At 45.0% G+C, this 21654-nt stretch overlaps 1 long non-coding RNA gene across 3 annotated transcripts in view; it reads right to left on the bottom strand.

The window, feature by feature from the left end:
- Positions 1-21654, bottom strand: part of LOC112985039 (uncharacterized) — a 311688-nt gene that overhangs the window by 113871 nt on the left and 176163 nt on the right. For all 3 annotated transcript variants that reach the window (XR_010388853.1, XR_010388854.1, XR_003259651.2), the window contains exon 3: positions 64-206. This is a non-coding gene — a long non-coding RNA (uncharacterized LOC112985039). The remainder of the gene's footprint in view (positions 1-63; positions 207-21654) is intronic.

Raw genomic sequence — 21654 nt, 5'->3', positions numbered from 1 at the left:
TTAATAATTATCCTTTCACCTGACATAATGTTCCTTGATAAGTAAGACTTGAATATTTCTTACCTTGCAGCCTGCGTCTCCTACTTCGCACCACGACTGCACATCTGGCTGGTCATTCAAGGGCCGTGCTACATCACTGCAGACACAGCTGGACTGCAGTATCCAATGCAGAGCAGACAGCTGGTACAGAAGGCACCGTAGTATCCCTGCAAAATAAGTGTGCAAGCTTGAACCCAAAATGTTCTAACATTTCTCGATCAAGAATTTTTCACTGTGTGAGAAAGGTAACTGCATTTTAACTCTTTATCTTGATATGGGACAGAAATACATTTTGAGCCCCTGAGGGCAGCACGAAAACCACAGTTCTTTTCTTTTCATCATTTCCGTAATATCCCTTCTTCTCCCACCACCTCTCCATCCTTTATGCCTTCTGTTCTCAAAATGCAAGCCCTTGAAAACGGAACCGATCTATGGCTCTGTTTTTGCAGAGCGCCTACTCTTAGTGGGCCTGCAGGCACTACGGTAATGCAATAAATAACAGGAAATACAACGTCCAGCGCCTGGCATTCAGGCTATTAATTAAGGTTCACATTCTGCAAAACACTTCAATATATGCCCAAGCCCCATAGATATCCAAGTTAAACATTTGCTGAAATGCCTATCAAATAATAAAGATTCCTTGAAAGCTTAGCTCTGGTTGCATCCTTAAGTGGCTTAATAGGAAAGATAACGGATATCCTTCAAGCAGTACTGCACCGCTACTTGGAAACTCAGTTCCTTTACAGCAATGCAAAATTAGGACAAGAGAACTTCTAATAGCAAATCTGTTATCATTTTTTCCTCTTTCCCTCAGGAGGAAGCCAGGTATTATTAAAGCTAGGGTGGCCATATCTAGTTAAAATACTTTTGCCCAGGAAAAGCAAGAGGCTGCAGAGGCCTATTATGGCTTTCTCCTTAAAGCAATTTCTTTCCTCTCCTTGAGATGTCAGGAATTACTTCAAACAAGTCATTCCTCTTGTTTCTAAATCTTCTGGAAATCTATCCGGAAACTGCAGTAGTAGCATGGGAATTTAGGTTGACAATCACCACACACATAGCAGATGATGAAAAGCAAATGTTGGCATCTAAAAGCTCGTGAGAATTAATCTGGCTGAAAATTATTCACGTGAAGTATTCACATGAAGCTGAGGAATTAGACATAGTATATTTTTGTTAAAAACCTTATCTGCTTTCAGTCTTTCTAGGTGAAGGAAAACGTTAAAATCACCACATAATTTATTTGTTACGAATTGTCTGTTCAGGTCTTTGTACAGTTATAAACTCCTAATTGTTTGAACATAGGGCTTAAAAATATGCCACTAACAACTGACAATGACACCAAGTTTCATCCCAGGCAAAAGAAAGATTAAAAAGAAACTCAGTCCTAGTCCAAGGCTCCTCAGAGTCCTCTTCTTTCTTTCTTTTTCTTTAAACAAGAGTCGGTGTAACTGTGATCAAATGAAATCCAGTTTTAACGACACGTTGTGGGGACTTCTTCGACAAACATGGATTTTGTTGGGATTGCATTTGCAGTGCACTATTTTCTGATCACCTCTAAGTAGGAGCAGGAACGCGGAGAAGGTAGGGACAGAGTGCTAAACTGAAAACCGGAGCCTTTGGATCGGAAAACACTCATTCCAAAAGAAAGGAAGCAATAAAGTATCCGTCAGTCGCACAAAATGAGTGCTATCGTTTTCCTTCCACAGCAAAGCCAGACCAAATTGCGAAAGGTGGTAGAAAACACGAGGGCTCTCCTCCCAACGGATTCGAACTATTCAAAGAACATGGCAAAAAAGCTTCACAGCTTCACGTGCCGGCCCTCTCAGCTCCCTTCGGTTCTCTCGGCAGAGCAGCGAGGCAGGGGAACAACTCACGTTTTACCTTGGAGGCCTTCTACCTGGGCGCAGCCTTAACCTGTGTAGCCCCACTGATGAAGCCTTAATAGATGGTGAAACGGGAGAATTTGGGCTGTGATCTCTGGGGCTGGAAATTGTCACCTTGAGCTGTGGCATTTTGCCAAGCATGCTTCCGTGGGCAGGAGAAGTTGTGTCAGCTTCCCCCCGCCCGAGCACTTCTGTTTAAGTGCTACAGTCTGCAAACACACATGACTGATGGAAATGCTCCCGTGCCCTTGTCTCCTACCGCCCTAAGACAAAGACTCAAAACTTTACTGAAGGCTATTCCTGTAAACTCTTGTAGATACCCTTAACAGCATATTTTACATATATTGACTGGGCTCAAAGGAATGTAGCAGCTAAATATTGCCCAAGGGTAAAAAGAGTTTCAGAGATAGTGGAATATCGCCGGAAGCTGCAGGCTGAAGGCAATATGCAGAATCAAAGGAGCCATTGCTACCTGAGGCGATTTTACTGCTGCTGTCTCCGGGGACAGCCAGAGTTTGCTTATCGTCCTTAAAGTGCTTCTCTGGATGCTCAAGACTTTCTTTGCACAAGGTCTTTGTACATGAACAACACCCATCCGCACAGGAACTTTTCAACGCAGAAGCCTTTATGGATAGCACAGGGAAGAGCTTGAGTTGCTGCCCTGAGATTCGGCACCGAAACTTGAACCCACAAAGATCAACAGTGCGAATCTGCAGTCATTTACTGAGCCATGCGACCTGACACGTGCCAGTAAACATGAAAGGATGCAACGGGGTATATAGGGCTTGTATTTAGGGTCTTGATCAAACTGGTAATTAGAAACAGCACCGCATAGTAACACTGAAATACAGAATTACTCCACTTCTAATAGGCCCAAAGGCTTCCTAGGTGGGCTAACCCAATCTTTTGATTTTGATTACATAGGGCCATATATTTTTGAAGCAGTGGCCTGGTACTCCCTATTTCTGTGAATTACTGTACTGTACGGCAGAGGAAGCTATGAAGACTTAGAAGGGCAAATCTTAACACTGGCAGGCAAAGCTTAATATCAACGGTCTATTTTCTCAGTTTACTACACATCGTAATAAAGCCTGACTGCTAGAGCAGCCAGTAGCCTTCCTAATTCAGCTGTATGTGAAACCCAACAGAAGCATTTTCCATGGCATCCCTGCAAAAGCCAAATCCGCGTGCACGTGCTTAATGGGAGAAAAATGATTTTGTTTTTGTTGCAGATGCATTACGGGGACTGCATCGTTCAGCTAGCAAAAGGGGTGTTTTAGTTAACCTTTAGGTTTTCCTCATTAAACTGAGTAGCTGTCACTTTTTTTTTTTTTTTAATTCCTGTCTTTGAATTGATTGTGTGATGACAGAGAGCTAAAAGCAGATTTACTATGTGGCATATAAAGCATAGTCCAAGAAGAGTCAATTTTTTACAGGCTTGTTTGTTTTTTGTTAGGTCACCCCTGATTAGTGTTGTCACTTAAAAACATCCAAAATAATCAGGATAATGACTTAAAGCCACACTCCATCTTTATCCCAGAGAACTTCACAAGTGATGCACGAGGCATCAGCGCGCAAAGCTGCCTTGGGAAGCGGCTGACCCACAGCACCGGCTCACAGCAATCTGGACGGGAAACCGGGGAGCGGTGGGGGAGGGAAGGAAGAGCAGCTTCTCCAGCTGAACGTCAGTGGGGGAAGCCGAGGCAAAGCGAAGGGCATTACCCTCCCGGGGATGTGCCCAGACAAGAGACAAACTGGAACTGCCAAACAACCCCCAAAACAACCAAAACAGAGCCTTTGCTCAGTTTCAAGTTGCTTCTTTCTTAAAAAAAAGAAAAGAAAAAACTCGCTGCTTGAGCTGGGCTTGCTTAAAATCTTTGTCATGTGCTGTGCAGCATCCCGAGCCCAGAGCAGCCGCCAGCAGGCTGCGAGCAGAGATGCACACTTGCAGATCTGCCCCTGCACAACGTCAATGCCAGACCAACCACAGCGGTCACAAACTCAGCACCAGCTAACCACGCCGGCCGTGTCCGCAACAGCTTCAGAAGACCCAAACAGAGACGGGCAGTCTGAGGACACGAACAGAGGCGTCTGGATGAATCGGCCTCGTTTCCCTTGAGCCCAGCGGAAAGCGCCTGTGCCCTGAGCGGGAAGGAAACGCAGCGGAGCGTCCCAGTGCAGCTAGGACGTCCAAGGGCCCCCTAACTCCTCTGCTGCTTACCCCTGTCCCTGCTTCATTTCAGAGGGGTTTTCTCCTTGTTACCACGCACGAGAGGCACAGGCTGGGGCCGTAACAGGGCTAAGGGGGCAGAACTGTGTGGCAGGGATTACTGTACACGCAGCCGCCCTAGACAAATCGTTGGTGTTGCGCTGTAACTCTTGGGGGGCCCCTACAACACCGCTAGTGACTGCAGGCAGCCTCCGCCAGGTCTGACTGTTGGACTCTTCTGGTCTCTCATCTTCTCACGCAGGGTGTGCAGACAAGATGATGAAAGCTTCAGGGAGGAATTTTTTGCCAGCATGTATCTTTCTATTATTGTTACAGGTTGGCATCTCCAAAGAGCAAGGAGAGGGTGCCAAGTTTATTACTACCCAAGTTTTATAATTTACAACCTGCACAACTGAAAGCTGAAAACATAGCAATTTTGCAGGGTAATTGTGGGAAGTAACCATCCTACAGCACCAATTATTAAAACCACTCACACACATTAAAGCTATAAAGATTAAAAATATAGCACACTTGTCATTAAATATGAATGAAATCATGTAATATGTATTATGTACCAACGCAATGGCCAGCCGCGTGTGCTTCAGCACAACCCTATGGCAGAACTGCAAACCCTAAGTCCCAAATCAGCATGCATTTTGTCAAAGCCGAGGAACAAGTTTGTCATGCAAAATAAACACAGATGTTCCAAGCACCGACTGTAGCTTTCAGGCGATGGCTAGGACCAGAAAGTGCTGTAGGAAAAAATGCCTCTCAGTAAAAGTCTACCGTCTCTGCACATACTGTACTTCAGCATCAGCTGAGGCTGGATGAGTCATTTAAAGGGCATATCCTGTTGTTGTTTTTAATTTGGTTTGCTGTTCATTGTATTTTTCCTCAATACTCTGTCTTGAAACATATTCAAATGGCTCCCCATCCTGATGTGCCTGGCATGCGTTAGTGACACAGACACTCTTTTCCATGTTGCTTGCTAAATCTGCTGCATGTTTTAGAGAGGCTACAGTTTATTAGCACCTCAGGCCTTGCTTTGCCTTTTTATTGTAATTGTTTTCCTCTTTTCTCTCATTCAGCTCTCCCGAGGAATGAATCATTTTTTGTTGTGCTACACACAGGAACATCTTTCAGTTTCTCTCACCGCTGCACGTAATTCCCACGGCCTAGGTACCCACATCCGCCTACACTAACGCACGCACACCTACACACGCACAGTACTCCATGGTTTTCCCTCATCTTTCACCCCAGTTTTAATCTCTTTCCAGATAAAGGTACAGCCAGTGTTTCCGGGGAGACCTAACATTTATCTTAGCCGGGGAAAAAAAAAGTTAGATTCTGACATAATTTTTTTTTTATATATATAAACAAGCCTTTGTACTTGTAACAAGCAATAAAATGGCCTGCCTGGCTCGGTCTCTGAACATTAAATTCTTCAGCTTTAAGGAAGAAAGAGATGGTCTGGCTATAAAAATCTCCAAGTGGAGATAGAGTTTCCCTTCCGGGCGAAAGGCGGGTGTGGGACTGCGATTGGCTTCTCCATGCTCTGCCTTAGCTCTGTAGAATGGGCATAAAATAAAGATGTCGTTTCTCTGCGGCGCTTTTGCCTTACTGTTTACAACCCTGCTCAGAGCAATGCCATGACCAGGAGGAGCCTGGTAATCAACTGCATGCAAGTGTATCTCTATACCTGCTAAAAAGCTCATTAAATACTTTGCATAAAACAGAGGTAGACAAAATGTAGTTGCTGAGAGGTCAAACCCAGCCACTGCCCACTGCAACAATTCCCAACTGTAAGCTTTGCAACATGCCTCAAAGTGCACTGCTCTCTGGCTTTTCCAAAGCAAAGAACATGCCAGGGAGAAATGGGAAAGCCCTGCTGCTGCTGGCCCCTTTCAAAGTCCTCCGTGCCCTTCTGGCTTGGCTTTGCTTGTGGCCATGCTGATCCCTCATTAGCTTCCTCCGCTTCCCGAGTAACATCAAACCACACCAACTCATTGCCGTGTGCAGTACAGCGCTTACCAACGTGTGTAAAGCACTCTACAGTCTTTGCCTTGCATAAGAGCAAACTAATAAACTAGGGCTGCTTCAAAAATGGGAAACATTATTCAAAGAAGATTTCATATTCTTTTCTTTATTGGTGCTTGAAATATTGAAAAAGATATTCAGGATGTGCCGCGGTTAACACCACCCCCTCCTCCCCTGCCCAAGAAATAGTAATGACATTCACGACTACATTAGTGCTTTAACTTGGAATAGCATCTCCAGAAGCCTCTGAGTTTACTCATCCTAAACATCCTCAACTCAACGCTCTTCTGACCTTTTCAGCCCCTTGATTTCAGTTTAGAACGGAGTGCTGGGAACTGCAATGGCCACAACCTGGCACACTTTTGCATCTTCTGACCCTGCTTCCAGCCAGGCTACATGGCACGGGACGTAACAGCTTCACTTGCCCTGTCCTAACTCGGCAGGAAACGGGTGGGAACACCTGGTTTTTGAAGGAAGCCAAATGGTTTGTGTAAATGAGGGCTCTCCTCGCAGGTCTAGACTGCACGATCAAAACTGATATGGAAGTTACTGTGCTTTTTTAAGTCACTGTGAGGCACATGCAGAGAGCTGCAGGGAAACTGGGATGTTAGTGTCCCAACAGGAGAAATGGTGCCTGATCCGACCGGGAGGTACTAGTTCATCGGAATTAGCTATATAGAGGATGTATATAGATGCAATAATCAGTGTAGCTATTTCCAAATTGACAGTCTTACACTAAAAATGTTTTCTGGGGATTAGGATCGAAGTGTTAATTTAAAAAACCAACACACAAACTCCCACAATCCTACTGAACTCCAAAGAACCATCAAGCAACTGGCCAGGCTCTGACTGGACTCTAGCTTTCAGCCCTGGTGAGGGTCCCGAAGCAGTAACCCACTAGGCACACAGCGAGCTCACGTATACGCTACGCTCAGTCCCTTCATAAACATCCTATTTCTGAAAGGCCCATTGGCGTAACTATAGCAGGGAGCAGTGTTATTTCCAGTAGCGGAGTAAGGCCTGTGAAAGCCCTCACAGCGCTGCCATGTTGGTCTCAGGCATTTTATATCAGTGTAATTTAATTCAGTTCCCTGCCCTGAATAAGCTTTTCTGGCATGTTCAAGGTTATGTTGGTAAAACTGGCTGCACAGCAGACATTTTTTCTCCCTCTTGTAACTATGCCACAGATTCAACCTAGACAAAGATTAACAGACCTGCAAGAGGGAAACAAACCAGTTACTATAGATCTTACCTAACTAGTCAGAACTAAGCAACAGAGCTTGCACTTCCAATATCAAGGGTTGAATTTGCCTAGAAAACTGTATAAAATCAGCCATAGACAAAGGAAGGAAGAACAAGCAAAGTTCACCAAGTAATTTCAAAAACATAAATAGGTGCAGGAAACCTGGAATATCTGCAGAGATTGGCTATGCATGGAAAAAGAGGTTAAATTTGTCAAGTAAATTACTCGCCGAACATTTTCTCCCAGCTCTAGTTAGCAGTAGCGAGTTGGAGACAATGGATAATTCATTACCCACGCATCTCTGTCTGAACAGGGCAACAGAAGTCATTTGGCGTCTGTAGGCCTAATTAGGTGTCATTAAACGGACTGATGCTCGTTTTCCTGCTGCACGGCTGAAAAGGCAATTTGTGTGTGCAGCAGTTGCAAAAGTGGAGGAGGCTTTAAAATCCTTCTCTGCAACCTGACTGCAGCCGGGGTTGCAAACCTGGCTTGGGAGTAAGTGGGGGTGCAGGTGCCCAGGCAACATGGGGCAAGCTTTGCTCCCCCCGCTCCTCCCCGACTACTGTGAAGTGTGCAAGCGTGTACAGCTGCTGATACTTGGTTTGCTATTGAAAGCGGTAGGCCCCCCCCAAAACATACTGAAGCAGCTGAAATCTGGAGGGAAGGAAGCATCAAATCTGAACATCTGGAAAAAAAACCCTCTTTAATGAGATATTTTACACCTTCCTGTGTTTTATGCACTGCTTTTCATTACAAGAAAAGAGCATAAGCCAGAACCCGTTGAGGTCAAGGTAACATTTCTTAGAGAGTCATTCAGGTGCTTAAACGTAGGTGTTCGGTGGCTTCTCACAAAGCCCAGAGCACCTCAGGCATCCACACAGAACTAGAGGCTAAGCACCTCTGTCTGGGCACCGGAACTGCTCCCACAGTGGTTTCAGTGGGCCCTGGCCACGGCTTCCCATTGCTTCTGCTGTAATTAATTAAAACTCTGCTGCAAGATCAAGTTAGGTGAGACACTTGCAACATCTCCTGTCTTACTACACGTTTGAACTGCAGCCCTAGACGGGAAACAACACACTGTTCTGAGGCTGCTCCAATACTAAGTTCTGCTAGATCCAACCTTGTAGACAAGGCTTGTGTGTGGCTTGCAGACGTACCCAACAAAGCACGTAAAGAAATATTCTAAACCTGCCCTATTTGGTTTTCTTTGTTCCTTAAACTCTGAATATTTAACAAAGCACCAGAATAGCTGATGCTGTTGTCTCAAGCTGCTATTTCTTTTTCTATGGGATGAGGTAAATGTTTTAGATATCGAATAAGGATACTTATCAGGCAGATCCAGCCTCGAACCTGGGGGAAGGAATGTGGTGTTAGAGATGCTTAGACAAATTGCTAGAAGCCTAGAGACATAAGTTTGCAGAGTCACAGCGAGGTGAACTGTCATATCATACCCATGTATATATTTAGTGATCGCGCTGAACCTAGCTGGATATATTTTAGGAGAACTCACTTTCCTGTGGCAGAGTTTAAGTGCCCACACAGCAAATTACAGATTATGCCCACACTATTATTGCATTAACATAGCAGCTTCCAGACTTCTCCAGCATATGAAGAGCCAGCCCAGTGCAATAACAACCGCAGTGAAACAGTCCACAAAACAGCACCTACCATTACTCCACAGCCATGTTCCCCTCACGTATTCCATACTGAGCACGGTCAGTGGCATGAAATATTCTGGAAGAATGACCTCAAATCATTAGTGCTGAAATACTGAAAACTGTGCAACAGCCCTATGGGACACACTTTAGAAAACAGTCATTAAAACAGAGACTTCTTGTAACCACATATAACCAATGGGACCAAATTATGCTTGCTTTTCAATGCTGTAACAGCATTACCAATGTCAGTAACAACACTAAATCATTTTCTGAGGTTGCCTTTGAAATTTGCTTCTTTCAAAAACAGGTTTGTTATGATAGCATTTCTAGTTTGGAAGGCAGCCACAGTCAGCCAAACTCAAGGTAGATATAGGTTCAGAAATTTGCCATTTTATCTACCTTACTCTAGAATTTGCAAATCCCCAGACTAGAGAAGAACCTCAGCCTTGCATGGTAACTCATTCGCAGAAGCCGGCCCCATGCATTGTGCAGTAATGTGCTGGGCCCTGCTGCCATTAAATCCATTAAAAGTGACAAAATTCAGGCCCCCTTAAAGTCTCCCTCTGTGTTCAAAGATCAGCGCTGCACTCTTTGGGCCAGAACAGGAGCTATGCAAAATCACACTGATCAAGAACTTGGCTCACCCCAACCAAGCATTGAAATTAAGCCAGGTAATGGACGCGAGGAGGAACCCAACCCACCACGAGCTCTTTGCAGAGAATCCAGGGAGCTCACAAAACGGCAAACTCTGGAAATCCCACTCTCTTCACCCTGCTCCTGAGAGCTGGGAAGGTGCTTCTGGCTGAGACTCCAAAAGAACATAAGAGAGACTGATACCAACAGCCCACTGAAACTGGGTAAGGTCTGTGTACTTGTCTCCTACGAGGATGCTTTTAATATCCTACTTCAGGCAAAGAGAATTTTATTTGGGACCAACCTTGAGCTTACTCCAGAAATGAGTGTGGGAGAATGTGATGGAGAATGTGATGTGATGGAGGATTGGAGGAAGAGCATGAAGAATGATTACTTGCTATTTCTCAAACGAAACAAATTGAGTAGTATTAATTGCAATGCTCAGGCAGAAGGCTTAAAACATCCAGAAAGAAGACCTTTACGCAGGAAGTCATAGATGCTGAAATGTAAAGAGATTTGAAATGCAACTGGGCAAATCCATAGAAGAAACGTACACTGGGTTAAAAAGACAAGGATATGATTGCCAGCCCAGGGACATCGCAGAAGTCAAGGAAAGGTTAAACTCAAGTGTAAAAGAATTCAGGAAGGGAGGCCATTATATAGCGAGCAAGGTGGTACCACCAAATCAGAGGAGTCCCTTCAAGTCCTTGAAGCTCCAATTCAACCAAGTGATGACAGTCTTTTGCAAGATCCCTACCAAGTAAATATTCTCCACTCTCTTTTGACTGAAATTAGCAATGAAATTGTCATGGGTATATTTTCATTTGCCAATAAAGAAAAAATAAATCCATACATTTTCTTACAAAAATGTGCTTGTGCTTCTGTTTATTTTTTCACCAAGACACTATTTCAAACATGACCTTGATAAAAATAATACAGCCCTTAATATATATGCAGGGCAAACTCGGAGGGGGCGGAAAGAAGAGGGAAGGAATTCAGTTTGCGCACATACAAAGGAGTCAACATCAACATACTTTTTGAACCCATCCCTCTTTTTCATTTACCTCTTTACTGAGCCATATAAAGCTATATCCCTTCCTGCATCACTCTCATCAGACAGGACAGCATGGAGTATTTTATAGACTGCCTCATTAGGAAAGGCAGATGCACTTCTACCAGACCGTGATGCTTCCTTAAACCTAAAAGAATTTTCTCACAAACCAAAACTGAGACAAATTATGGTAATATTAATATAGGAAAAGCATGTGTGGTGGCCACAGATCACATTTGTGATCAAAAGGCATGAATTCCTGTCAACCTTCTGGTTGATCGGTTGTATCGTATTTGTGCTGTTGGTGGTGGTGACAACTCCTTAAACACATAGGGGGTCAGTCAAGGCTCCGCTGTATGCAGTAAACGCATATTTATGAAAAAAGATAGTTCTTGCCATGAAGAACTTTTGTTCTAAAGTCAGACACCATTGCTCTGGTTTGGTTACACACTTGTACTACCCTTCAAACAGTATCATTGGTGTTAGCACAAATGTATTTTGTGATTGCTACTCACACTGATGCTGTTGTGGAAGTAAGCAATGTAAAAAAAAATTAAATGCCTTGATTTATCTGTTTTCTGCAACTACATTACCAGAAAGGCCTTAATCACATAATCCCACCCTTAGTGTTTTCCCATACATTCCTGTCCCACTCAAGACTGCAGGATTGAACTGCTCACTGCTGTCTGATACACTGTTCCAGCATTTGTGTTCACCGAGTTGGTTCTTCCTTTACTTACTGAACCTGTATCTAAAAGCCTCTCAGGATTTGGGACTTCGAGCTTTCCAAGATGCTCTTTACTGTCATGCTTCCCCAACAAAAATGCACTTCTTACCTACTTAGCCCACTGGAATGGTATGGGGTAACATTAGACCTGTTTCTCTAGGGAGGAGGATTTGAGGCTAAGAGAAATTGTATGCAAGTGTCCATCCATTTTAAGTACCCAATTTTAGATGCCAAAAGCTCTGAATTTTTTTACAGCACATCCTAGACTTGAAGCACAGCTCCCCTTGAATCCAGATAGCCAGCACTCCTGCAGAGCACACCCAGGGAGCCAAGGATGCGCTGACAACCACCTGACAAGAGCGGTCAGGCAGCATCTCCTAGGACCCCACGTCACAAGCAGGAACTGAACCTAGTTCTGCAAGGCACTGCGACAGCCCCCGACACCGCGTACCATCCAGCTTCTGCAGCCATGGCTCCTACCACAAGATTCCTTAATACTGCTGCCCCGAGCGATCCCTGGAAAGGGCTGATCCTGTGCCCCAGGTGAAGGGGCCTACAGAAAAATATTTTGTAAGCATGATGCACAAGAGGATCAGATTCGACCGGTTTGGGCAGCCTCTTTTCTGGTAAATTTTACCTATTTAACTTTTCAGATAAAGCTCTTCCAATATGGGGAGGGCCAGGGGTTATCTCAGATGTGAAGTATGGATAGACTGTTAATGATATTTTGCTGTCACTGAGATCTCTTTTCTTTATTGGGGTTAGTCTTATTCAGTTTAAAAGAAAATCACAACACTCATTAATTAACTATTAATTAAGAGTAACTTGTTTAAGTAATACCTGGACTACAAACTACTCCCTCAGCTCTTTCCAGCCAGCAGCATGGATCAAAGTTGCTTGTGCGTACGATTTTGTCACAAATCCTGAGATACAGTGTTTTTTTGTGAAGCGCCAGCCTTTGTGGTCAGGAGAATCTTGGCTTTCAAAGACGTTACTAGCTTTCACGGCTAACAGAGAACAGCTGTAAAACCCATGAGAAGTAAATACTCTTCCTGCTTTGCTCATGTGAACCTTTAAGCCAAGCTCTGGAGGAGAGAGGGGAGTAGGGTGAGCTCAGCAGTCACGGCTGTGGGGACTGGCTTTGCTGACGTGCTGTCCTGTGACCGAGGCACACATCCGGGCCACTGCCGCATCCTCTCCTCAGGTAATCAAGGCTCTGCAGTGAAAACCCTGCACTGCGAACACGCGCTGGCCCTGCTCAGCACTTGCTTGCCCAGTCAGCAAGGCTCGCCTGGCCACATCCGCAGCTGGGGTGTTCCCCGGCTCAAAACCTGAGCTCTGCAGAGCTCTTTTACACCCGCTGATGAGGTGGCTTCTTGGTCTTTGTTTTTCACTGCCGGCCAAACATCATCCTACAGATGTGTACTTTGGACTTGCTTCTGCTAATCCCTTTGGCTTCGAAATGGCCAAGGAAAGGAGAAAATGGAAGAGCCAGTTTACATTTTCTGACAGTGTTTGTATACTAACAACTCACCCATGGCACAAGGTGAGGGAAACGGGGAGGACTTCACCTTGCCTTTGCACCGTTTCCTGGGAAAGCTGGCCACAAAATCCAAGCAACTGTTACTGATTTCAGGAGGCAGAAGACAGCTTCCATTTTCTCCTAGCAGAGAAAACGGCAGCCAACGGCTTGGTTTTTAGCCAGAACCATACATATGGATAAAATGGGGTCACCTCACATTCTCAGGAATTCAACATTCATGCACAGCTGTTTTAGCTGGACTGATACCAGCGCGTGATGTACCAGCAAGGGTGGTACTGGATCTTTTGAGCTGAGGAAGAAACAAAAAGAGAAAAGGGAATAAATGGGATCCAAATAATATTTCTGGTCTTTGGCAGCACTGTCAAGCACAGAAATCTGGAACCCACAGTGTTAACATGTATAAGCTGCTTCGACAAGGGAATATATACTGTTAAATCTTGGGAGTTATTTAAAATGCCAGTGAGTATAATAGCAGTGCTCTGAAATAACCATTTCATCTGCCTACATTACTCTAAAATTAATGAATAATGAAGCGATGCCCTTCACATTCTCTTCCCTTTCCATTCCAAGATATATTGATCAGATGACATTTATTTAAGTTTGGGATAATGTATTAATTTCAAGATAATTATTCAATATACTTTTGTCACTGTTGATATGCTTCAATGTCATACAGGGGCCAGGGGATGAATAAACTGTTATCTGACATTGCTGGACAGGGTGCTAGAAATAAATGCAATTTTTCTCCTTGAGAAGCACTGTCTTAGTTTTTCCTTTTCTTTTTTTCCCCTTTGGCGGGGGGGAGCATCGAGGAGGGTGTTCTGATGGAGTGGAGCCAGGCGAGACAGATAAGGGGGAAGAAAAAAAAAGGAAAAGAAACAGTACTGTGGGATGAACTGCTCTTTCGTTGTCACTGGGGTCAGCCTGATGCTTAGCAAAGCTGACAGAGCCCATCCTTAGTGGATGCCACTGCAATATTAACACTCATTTGGAGCAGATGTGGCTAAAAGCATGAAACATTGAACAAACAGCTGCCACAGATCCAGTGCCATTGCATGAGCACTTATGTTCTATTAATGCACTGTGCTGCCGGGGCCGGGAGGGCAGCCTTCATTCCCCTCCGCTCTCTAGCAGATGGGTCAAGCGCGGCGCTGCGGAGACGCAGCACTCCTTTTGCAGCGCGCAGCCCACGCGCTCCAAACGCGCAACGCCCACCCGGCCACTTCCACGCTGCGCCGCTCTAACCGCTCATTTTACATAGCAACATCGTCTTGCTCCAGATTTATTTGTACAGAGGAATGATAACTTTTCTTTTTTTTTTTTTTTTTTAATCTTGAGTCTTTATGTGATCCCCCACATATCACCGCTGGAGATAGACAGCAAAATGGGACAGTAAAGATTCAGAAATCCCAGCTCAGCTTCCGGAGATCTTGTGTTTAAATCTGGAGTAAATCTGTTGACCCGCATGGACTCACTTCAGATTTTAACCGGTGTCACTGAGCACCAAAATCTTCAGCTCTCGTGTGCAGAGGAGAAGACTAACAATAGGAAAACCTGACTGCACAAGTGTCTGGTGAGACAAGAAACGTGCAGCAAGCGAGGCATAAGTAAAACAGTGCACTCTCTTATTTTAAACTTACATTTTAGCTAAATGCTAAATTCACACAGAGAGACGGCGAGGACGCCTCTGGGTTCCAAGCAGAAGCAGACCATTCATGGAGCGCTCACTCAACGCAGATTCTTCAAAACCAACAAGGCATGTGGGTAAGAGAATATTTGCAAGCTGTGAGAAAGAAATGTTTCTTAAAAATTCATCTCCTTGAGAGAAAAAAGTCCCAGACAACCAGTGAAATGAGCATTTCAAAGTCTCTAGGCAAGCAAGCAAGATACCACTTGCTTGAACATGTGTGCACGTGCACACACACACACACACAGAGTGAACTTTGCATTATAACAATACGTTGAATTCACAGCTCCGCTAGTACAGACATGAACCTTTCTACAAATGACTTCCAACAACCACTCAAGCTCCTTTTAAAAGGGCCCTCTCCTACCTCCCCCAGGGCTGCGGGGACATGGAGTAGCTGCTTCAGAAGCAGAACAGCATTATATTTGCCCTCTAATCCCTAAGCAGTTAGGAATGGGTTAGAGAAAATTTTCTACAGCATTCCTTGCGGCAATGGAGCTTCTTGGGACGGCAGTTTTCCCCTCACCATGCCGTTTGCCAGGAAATCACAGAGCACGTGTGCCGCCAAGCTACCGCAGCCAAGGGCTGGGCATGGAAGACGAACGATTCCCACCGCCCAGGGGAAGGCATGCTGCGTACGCTAGGGACAAGGTCATTTATGCGAGGCCGAAGTACGAGGCTGGTGAAGGAAGCGTAGGACCACAGGGTCCATTCTGCAGCATTAAAGATGGCTCAGCTGGGCTAAAGAATCGGCACAGCTGGTTTCCATGGAAAACCACCACAGCACTGCTCTCAGTTAGAAGGTCAGGTTATTCTGGAAAACTCACCCTACAAGTAACCAGATTAACGGGAGCTTTAAGAGAGCCTTTTGCTACAAAATGAACCAAAGGCTCGCTTTTGGGCATGGTGGTAAAAGGGGAAGAGGGGCCTGCTGGCTGCGCCAGTCATGTGGGCTGCTGGCTGCCGCTGCCGCCCCTCCTGCCTCAGCACGTGGCGGTACCGTGGCTCCCGGCCGCGCAACCACCGCTCAGCTACGGGCTGGAAGGGGACGGGGAGCTTGCTGCATCCCCAGGCGCCGGGGTGCAGGTGGGTCTCTGCGAGGCGCACGCATGTCCGCCGGCCAACGCAGGCAGATGCACGGGCCTCGGCAAGCGTTACACACCGCAGTGTCGGCTGCCAACCAAGGGGTGTTTCCTGGGTGCCATGGCAATGGCACAGCTGGTCCGAGTTGCTCCGAGTCTTTTGCTCTTCAGTACTTCTGAGGTAACAAATCTAAAAACTGTCAAGTATCCGCCCAACGTGCCACCTCTCCAAAGGAAAACGCTGGAGTGCTGGGAGCGCAACGCCCTGCAAAGCCTAGCTGGAGCCCACATCTGTGAGCCGAGTCGCTGGCTTAGCAGACTGCACTGGAACTGTGGCAGGGAGTTACGCTCACGGAAAGCTCGCCTCCTAGCAAAAACAATTCCTGGTAATAAAAAGAAGTTGGCCCTGCTGAGGTAAATACCATTAATTTACCACTAATTACCATAAAACACCATTAACCAGAGCCCTGTTTGAAGAGCGGAAAGAAAATCTACTCTTTTTTGTTAAGAACTAACTACTGAGGAGGGTGAAAAGCGAAAAGATTAAAAAGAGCAAGAGATATGGACAATGCTGTAATTTAACTAGTATTTCAAACAGAATATGGTATCAACAGGGCAGAACATAAAATGATACAAATAGCCAAATAGTAATCACTGTCACCTCTTTGTTCCCGTACCTTCCACCTTTCTCATGGCCACCGCTCAGGCAATACCCCTGCCTTTACTGTACAGCAGGATCGGTTTCAGACACAAGTGGGAAGGGCATCTCTAGCATGTGCAGATTTCTAGCAGTTTAACCGAGACACATTTGTTATCATTACGATTTTGCAAGTAACTCAGATGCTGTATTTCTACATCCAGCACCAGGTATTTGCTATTCAGGTTTTCAAAAGCAAAAGCAGCTGCTGAGACTTGTGAGACAAGTTGCAAAGGAGGACGCATGACTCAGGGAGGTTTCTGATACAATGTGTTGCAATGCAATGCAAATTCTCCCTTCGGTGCTGTAAATCACACTTGGCTTTGCGGTCTGTGGTATTTGCCAGCTGACAGGGACTCCGATTTTCCTCTCAGTCATCCGAGTTCACTGAGGATACTGTGAGTTGTGCCAGCACTGGCTTTTTATTTTTATTACCTTCCCATGCCTTCATTTGCAAAAGCCGGAATGGTAACAAAACAGCAATGAAGAAAGGATCAACAATACAGGGAAAAGGCTTCTATTGCTTAAAGAAATGAAACAGCACAGAGGTAAAAATAACACCGCGGCTCAGCAGGTTGCACTGACGCAATAAAACGGCAACTCTTCACTCCCTCGGCATCAATCGCAGGATCCAACAGCAGCATAATGAAGTGTCATTGCCATCATTAATGACATGACGGACTGTCCTCCATTAATTTACCTGACGGTCAGGTCTGCCCTCTGCTCACCTCCCTCCACCTTTCAAGCGTGTTCCTAATCCTCAGGCCTCAAGTAGCACGGTCTTATAAATCAAACTGTCAACAGTTCCTCTTCGAAATGAGCAAAATCATGTACTTAACTTGCTTTTTCCTGTGTCTGTCCTCTTTCTGCCTGGTAAATCAGAGATCGATCTATATTTGTTATCTCCCTAACAGAATGGGGAAAAGAGTGGGCATCAGCAGCTCCCCAAAGGTTGCAAAATTCACATTAGCGACGTTGCCTTTTAACCAATTAGCATAATTCAGAAAGCTGTACTCTCCCCTTCTCCTGTATGTGTTCCTTAGTACTTACATACTCCAAACTGATTAATAACAACTGGGCAAGAAAGGCGCGAGAAAGTTTCTCAGGGTACCTCTGAGTTTTCACAGTGCATAATATCACCTGATCCCCCCCCAGCATACCACAAAAAAAAAAAAAACCTCTAAGAGATATTGCTGAATCACATGACAGCACATAACCCAGGATTAATTTGGAATTAAATGTCAGGCACGTAACATGAATAAGCCACAACTGATTTCCAGGATGCACATTAGCCTATATTCCTTTGAAGAGATGCTCTGAAAATATCTTGGGAGGTACGTGCAAAATGCCTAAATGACTTAGCAAGTCAATGAGTCTTGTATTTTTAATTCAAAGGAGCTTTTGCAAATGTCACTATATATAGGGCTAATCTGAAAATACATTGGACAGATACAGAAATATGTACACACTTTACATCTATGATTCACAACGCACCCAGAGGAAGAGGCCAGGAAACTGGTATCCAGCCTATGCCACATTTCCATAGGAAATGGATGCCGGTTCCTTAAGATGTCGGCAGAAGTTCCTGCATTTGTTTCTAGTTTCAATGACCCATATGGACACTACGACAAAGCCCAAACCAGCTGCTGTGCCAAGATCTGCACCTGATACTGCTCTTTTTCTAATTGGTCCTGAGTGAATTCTGAGCCTCTTATAATACAGTGTGAGCTACTACATTTAACACACACATTGTTCAGTTGCCAGGCCCTGTTGAATCGCAAGATCCTGGGTCAGGACTTAAACCGAGAGGAAACGCATGGGAACGTAGCACTTCCTCTCTCCCCTCCCCTCCCGCCCCCTCTTTTCTTTCTTCTGAAATAACATATTAAGCTGTTTCTCCATCCATCCATGTAGGTAATATAGAGCCACACTCCGACCTTGAGTCCTCCACCGCGGGCAGAGGAGGTTCTCCCGGCAGCAGCTCGCCGGTGAGTGCACTGCGGTGCCGCGGCAGCGGAGCGGGCGCGCAGACGGCCAGCGGGGAAGGCCGCTCCAAGCTCCCGGCAGAGCTGTCAGCTGGAGAAGTCTGAGCGGTGCCCCCCTTCCAGGGCCTGCTAGCCCTGCAAGAGCCAGCATCTTCCCGGGAGGGCCTCCGACAGACAGCCCTAGACAACAGCACGAGACGGCTGGGCTCCACTCTACTCGGAGAGTCCTCAGGCACTTGTTTCGTACCTCCGTTTCTCCAACCAACAAAAAAGGAAAGTGCTTTGAAATCTAGTGATGAAAAATGCAAGAAGAGTCGGCAAGACTGCAAGGACAAAGGCCAGGATGGACTTCAGAACTGTGTACCCAGCAGAGAGACTCTGGAGCAACGCAAACTATTTTAGTCACAGCTCTCTGTGTCTTGGCACCAAGTTCTAAACTAGAGTCCTCCTTCCTTCCTTTCCAATCCCCCAGGGAACCCGTGCAAACTTTTTTGCAGTTGGCTTCAGGTTAAACAGGCCAATTTTTTCATATACTCCCCTTCAGTACTTTATTACGCAATAGAATTAAGAAAAACAAAACAACAAAAACACCACCAAAGCCTGCAGTAAAGAATACGGCTTTCGTATCCATTTCTTTCAAGAAGTTTGTTTTTATCCTTTGAATAAAGGGAAGAAAATCTGTATGATAAGCAAAGTTATTCTGATTGCATCTGACAGCTTTAAAGTGCACCCCTTTCTCCTCAAGAGACTTTGATCCTCTCGCTAACAGGACTTGTAGCTGCAGAAAATTACCTTGTCATCTGCAACACAGTGTTACAGGCTGGTATTGACAGTGCAAAGTGTCAGTAACTGATGCACAGACCAGCAGGGCTAAATAATTAATGAGAAGAACACAAACTGGCTCCCACTTTCCTCTCTCACCAAGTAGGTGCAGCCTGTGCAGACTGCTCTCTCGGATCCCGAGAAGGCAGTTTCCCTGCCTGAACCATCTCAACACTTAGGAAAAGACTTAGCAGACAAAAACAAAGGCCAGCAAGAAAGGGCACTGATCCAAAAAGGGTATATGGAAGTTCTTCAAAAATCTACCCGCTACTGTATTGACTGGAGGGGCACAGAAGAAGTTTCTGCACAAAGGCTAAATCAAAGAGAACTCCCCGAGTGAAAGGTCAGTGACTAACCCACAGAGCTGTACAACAGCATATCACTTACTCCACCTTGTAATCACACATGGAAGCACAGGGGAAAAAAAGACAGAAAATCTATCCTGGTAGAAATAACACCTTGTGCTACCGGGTATGAAAAGTGCATTTCTAAAAGCTATTTCGAGGACTGAGATGAAGTAAGGAAGGCACTGAAAAGCTGAACTGTCTTAAAGGTAAAGGATACAAGGCGAAGTAGATAGGGGCAAAGTATCATGTTTCTGTGTTCTGCTGCTTCCAGATTTACAGCAAGGCACTCCCTGTTTCACATCAAACTCCCTCTGATGCTCAGTGGAAAGACTATGGATCAGACTTCATCCACTGCAAAGCTCTGCCGCGGCAGAGGAACTGCTGGATGCATCTCTCCCACCTGCGGCAAAGCTAGCTGCTTCCCAGGGTGTCCCCCTGCTTCTTCCCTCCTTCCTTCTCATTCTGTCAGGAGCTCACCTGACTTTGAACACAGTTACAGGATAGAAACTGGAGGTAGGCAGAAGTGAAAAGGTGAGACGGTTAGCCACTCGTTTTCCTGGCTAACTACATGACATTCAGTACAACACCTAGCTTTACTAGTTAAACGGTAACTCGGTGCTGAGGCATACTTTGGTGTCAGTCCAAACACCGTATACCTCAGTCTGAAGGAAGTCCTTATTGCTAAGGCATGCATCTCAGTGAACACCTCTCCTGCCGATGTACTGTCCCACCCGCATTGAGGGAGCTGAGGCAAGAGAAAAAGGAAGAAGAGGTAGCATGTGAACATGTTCTTCCTAAGAGTCCCAAGTCTTTGGAACAGCCTTCCCCATGATTTCTACATCAGACTTCAGCTTTTGGATGATGATGATGATGTTGTTTCAGAAAACTTCAAATAGCCATGGAGAATCTGAATACCATAAAACCCATTCTCCAAAACCCAAAACACTGATCAGATTAAATTAATTTTGGCCAAAAGAGGAAATGTTTTCATTTCAAGGTATTATGAGAGGGTCTCTTAGGAATTACAGGTTGGCTGCCTCCGGTTTCCCTGTCCACTATAAGCAGATTTGAATAAGGAGCCCAGCTTGCCTACTTAGCTAAAGTTCATCTGAAATACCTTGCTCAAGAAATTGCACTGTAAATCTTACGAGAGCTGTCTTTTGATTTCATATTTGTATTACAGAGCACACAGTCTATGCTCACCTCTGTAGCTTCATATTGATGAACTCATAGCCCCACGCTGCTCTTTCTGCCTTTATCAAAAGTTTATTCTATTGTATCCTTAAAAAAACCCCATGCACTCTTAACACATTTCAGATCAAACAAAAATACCAAAGCCAAAGCAATTTGCATCTATCAACTGTAATCAAGATCACTGGCGACGATGCTGTGGCAAACTGGACTTCACCTGCCCTGTGAGTTCAAAGGTTACAGCAATAACTATTAGTGCATTTCCCACAGACAGGGCAAGCAAACGAGTGAATATTTAAACAGTGCCAAAATATCACAGCGCTCCTCCTCTGCCTCAGAATTGGATTTGTCAGGTCTTAAATTGTGTGCATTTTCAAGCAGTGCAGCTTACTGCCTGAAAAGCCATCACATAACCACCATTTCTGTAGCAAATTGCTTCATAAATGTTAAGTTAAAGGGTAACGTTACGTGTCCCATTGCAATTAGGCAGTGCCTCCTGATAGACAGAAATAATGTGTTCCACATATAGTTCGTTATTTACTGGGAAGGAAGATGGAAAGAATCATGTTTTCACAAGCAATTGGTTAAAAAGAAAATCCAGGGGCCAACTTCAGAGTGCTTGTACTCTTCTGCTGAAAAATAAGCCCCTGACTGATACCTCCGTGCTTCTGAATGAAAACCAAATGAGTAAGAGTATAACCGTATTTTAATTAATCAGGCGAGTACAGATATGTAGCATGTTTTCTCAGATAAAAAGGAAAAACAGAACGACAAGTAGTAGATAAATTTGTAACAGGAGCCACTAACATGTGGCACGTGA

This window comes from Dromaius novaehollandiae, chromosome 4 (assembly GCF_036370855.1).
Source record: "Dromaius novaehollandiae isolate bDroNov1 chromosome 4, bDroNov1.hap1, whole genome shotgun sequence".
NCBI lineage: Eukaryota > Metazoa > Chordata > Aves > Casuariiformes > Dromaiidae > Dromaius > Dromaius novaehollandiae.
Note: the sequence above shows the minus strand (reverse complement) of the source record. Positions and strands in the feature narration are given on the sequence as shown.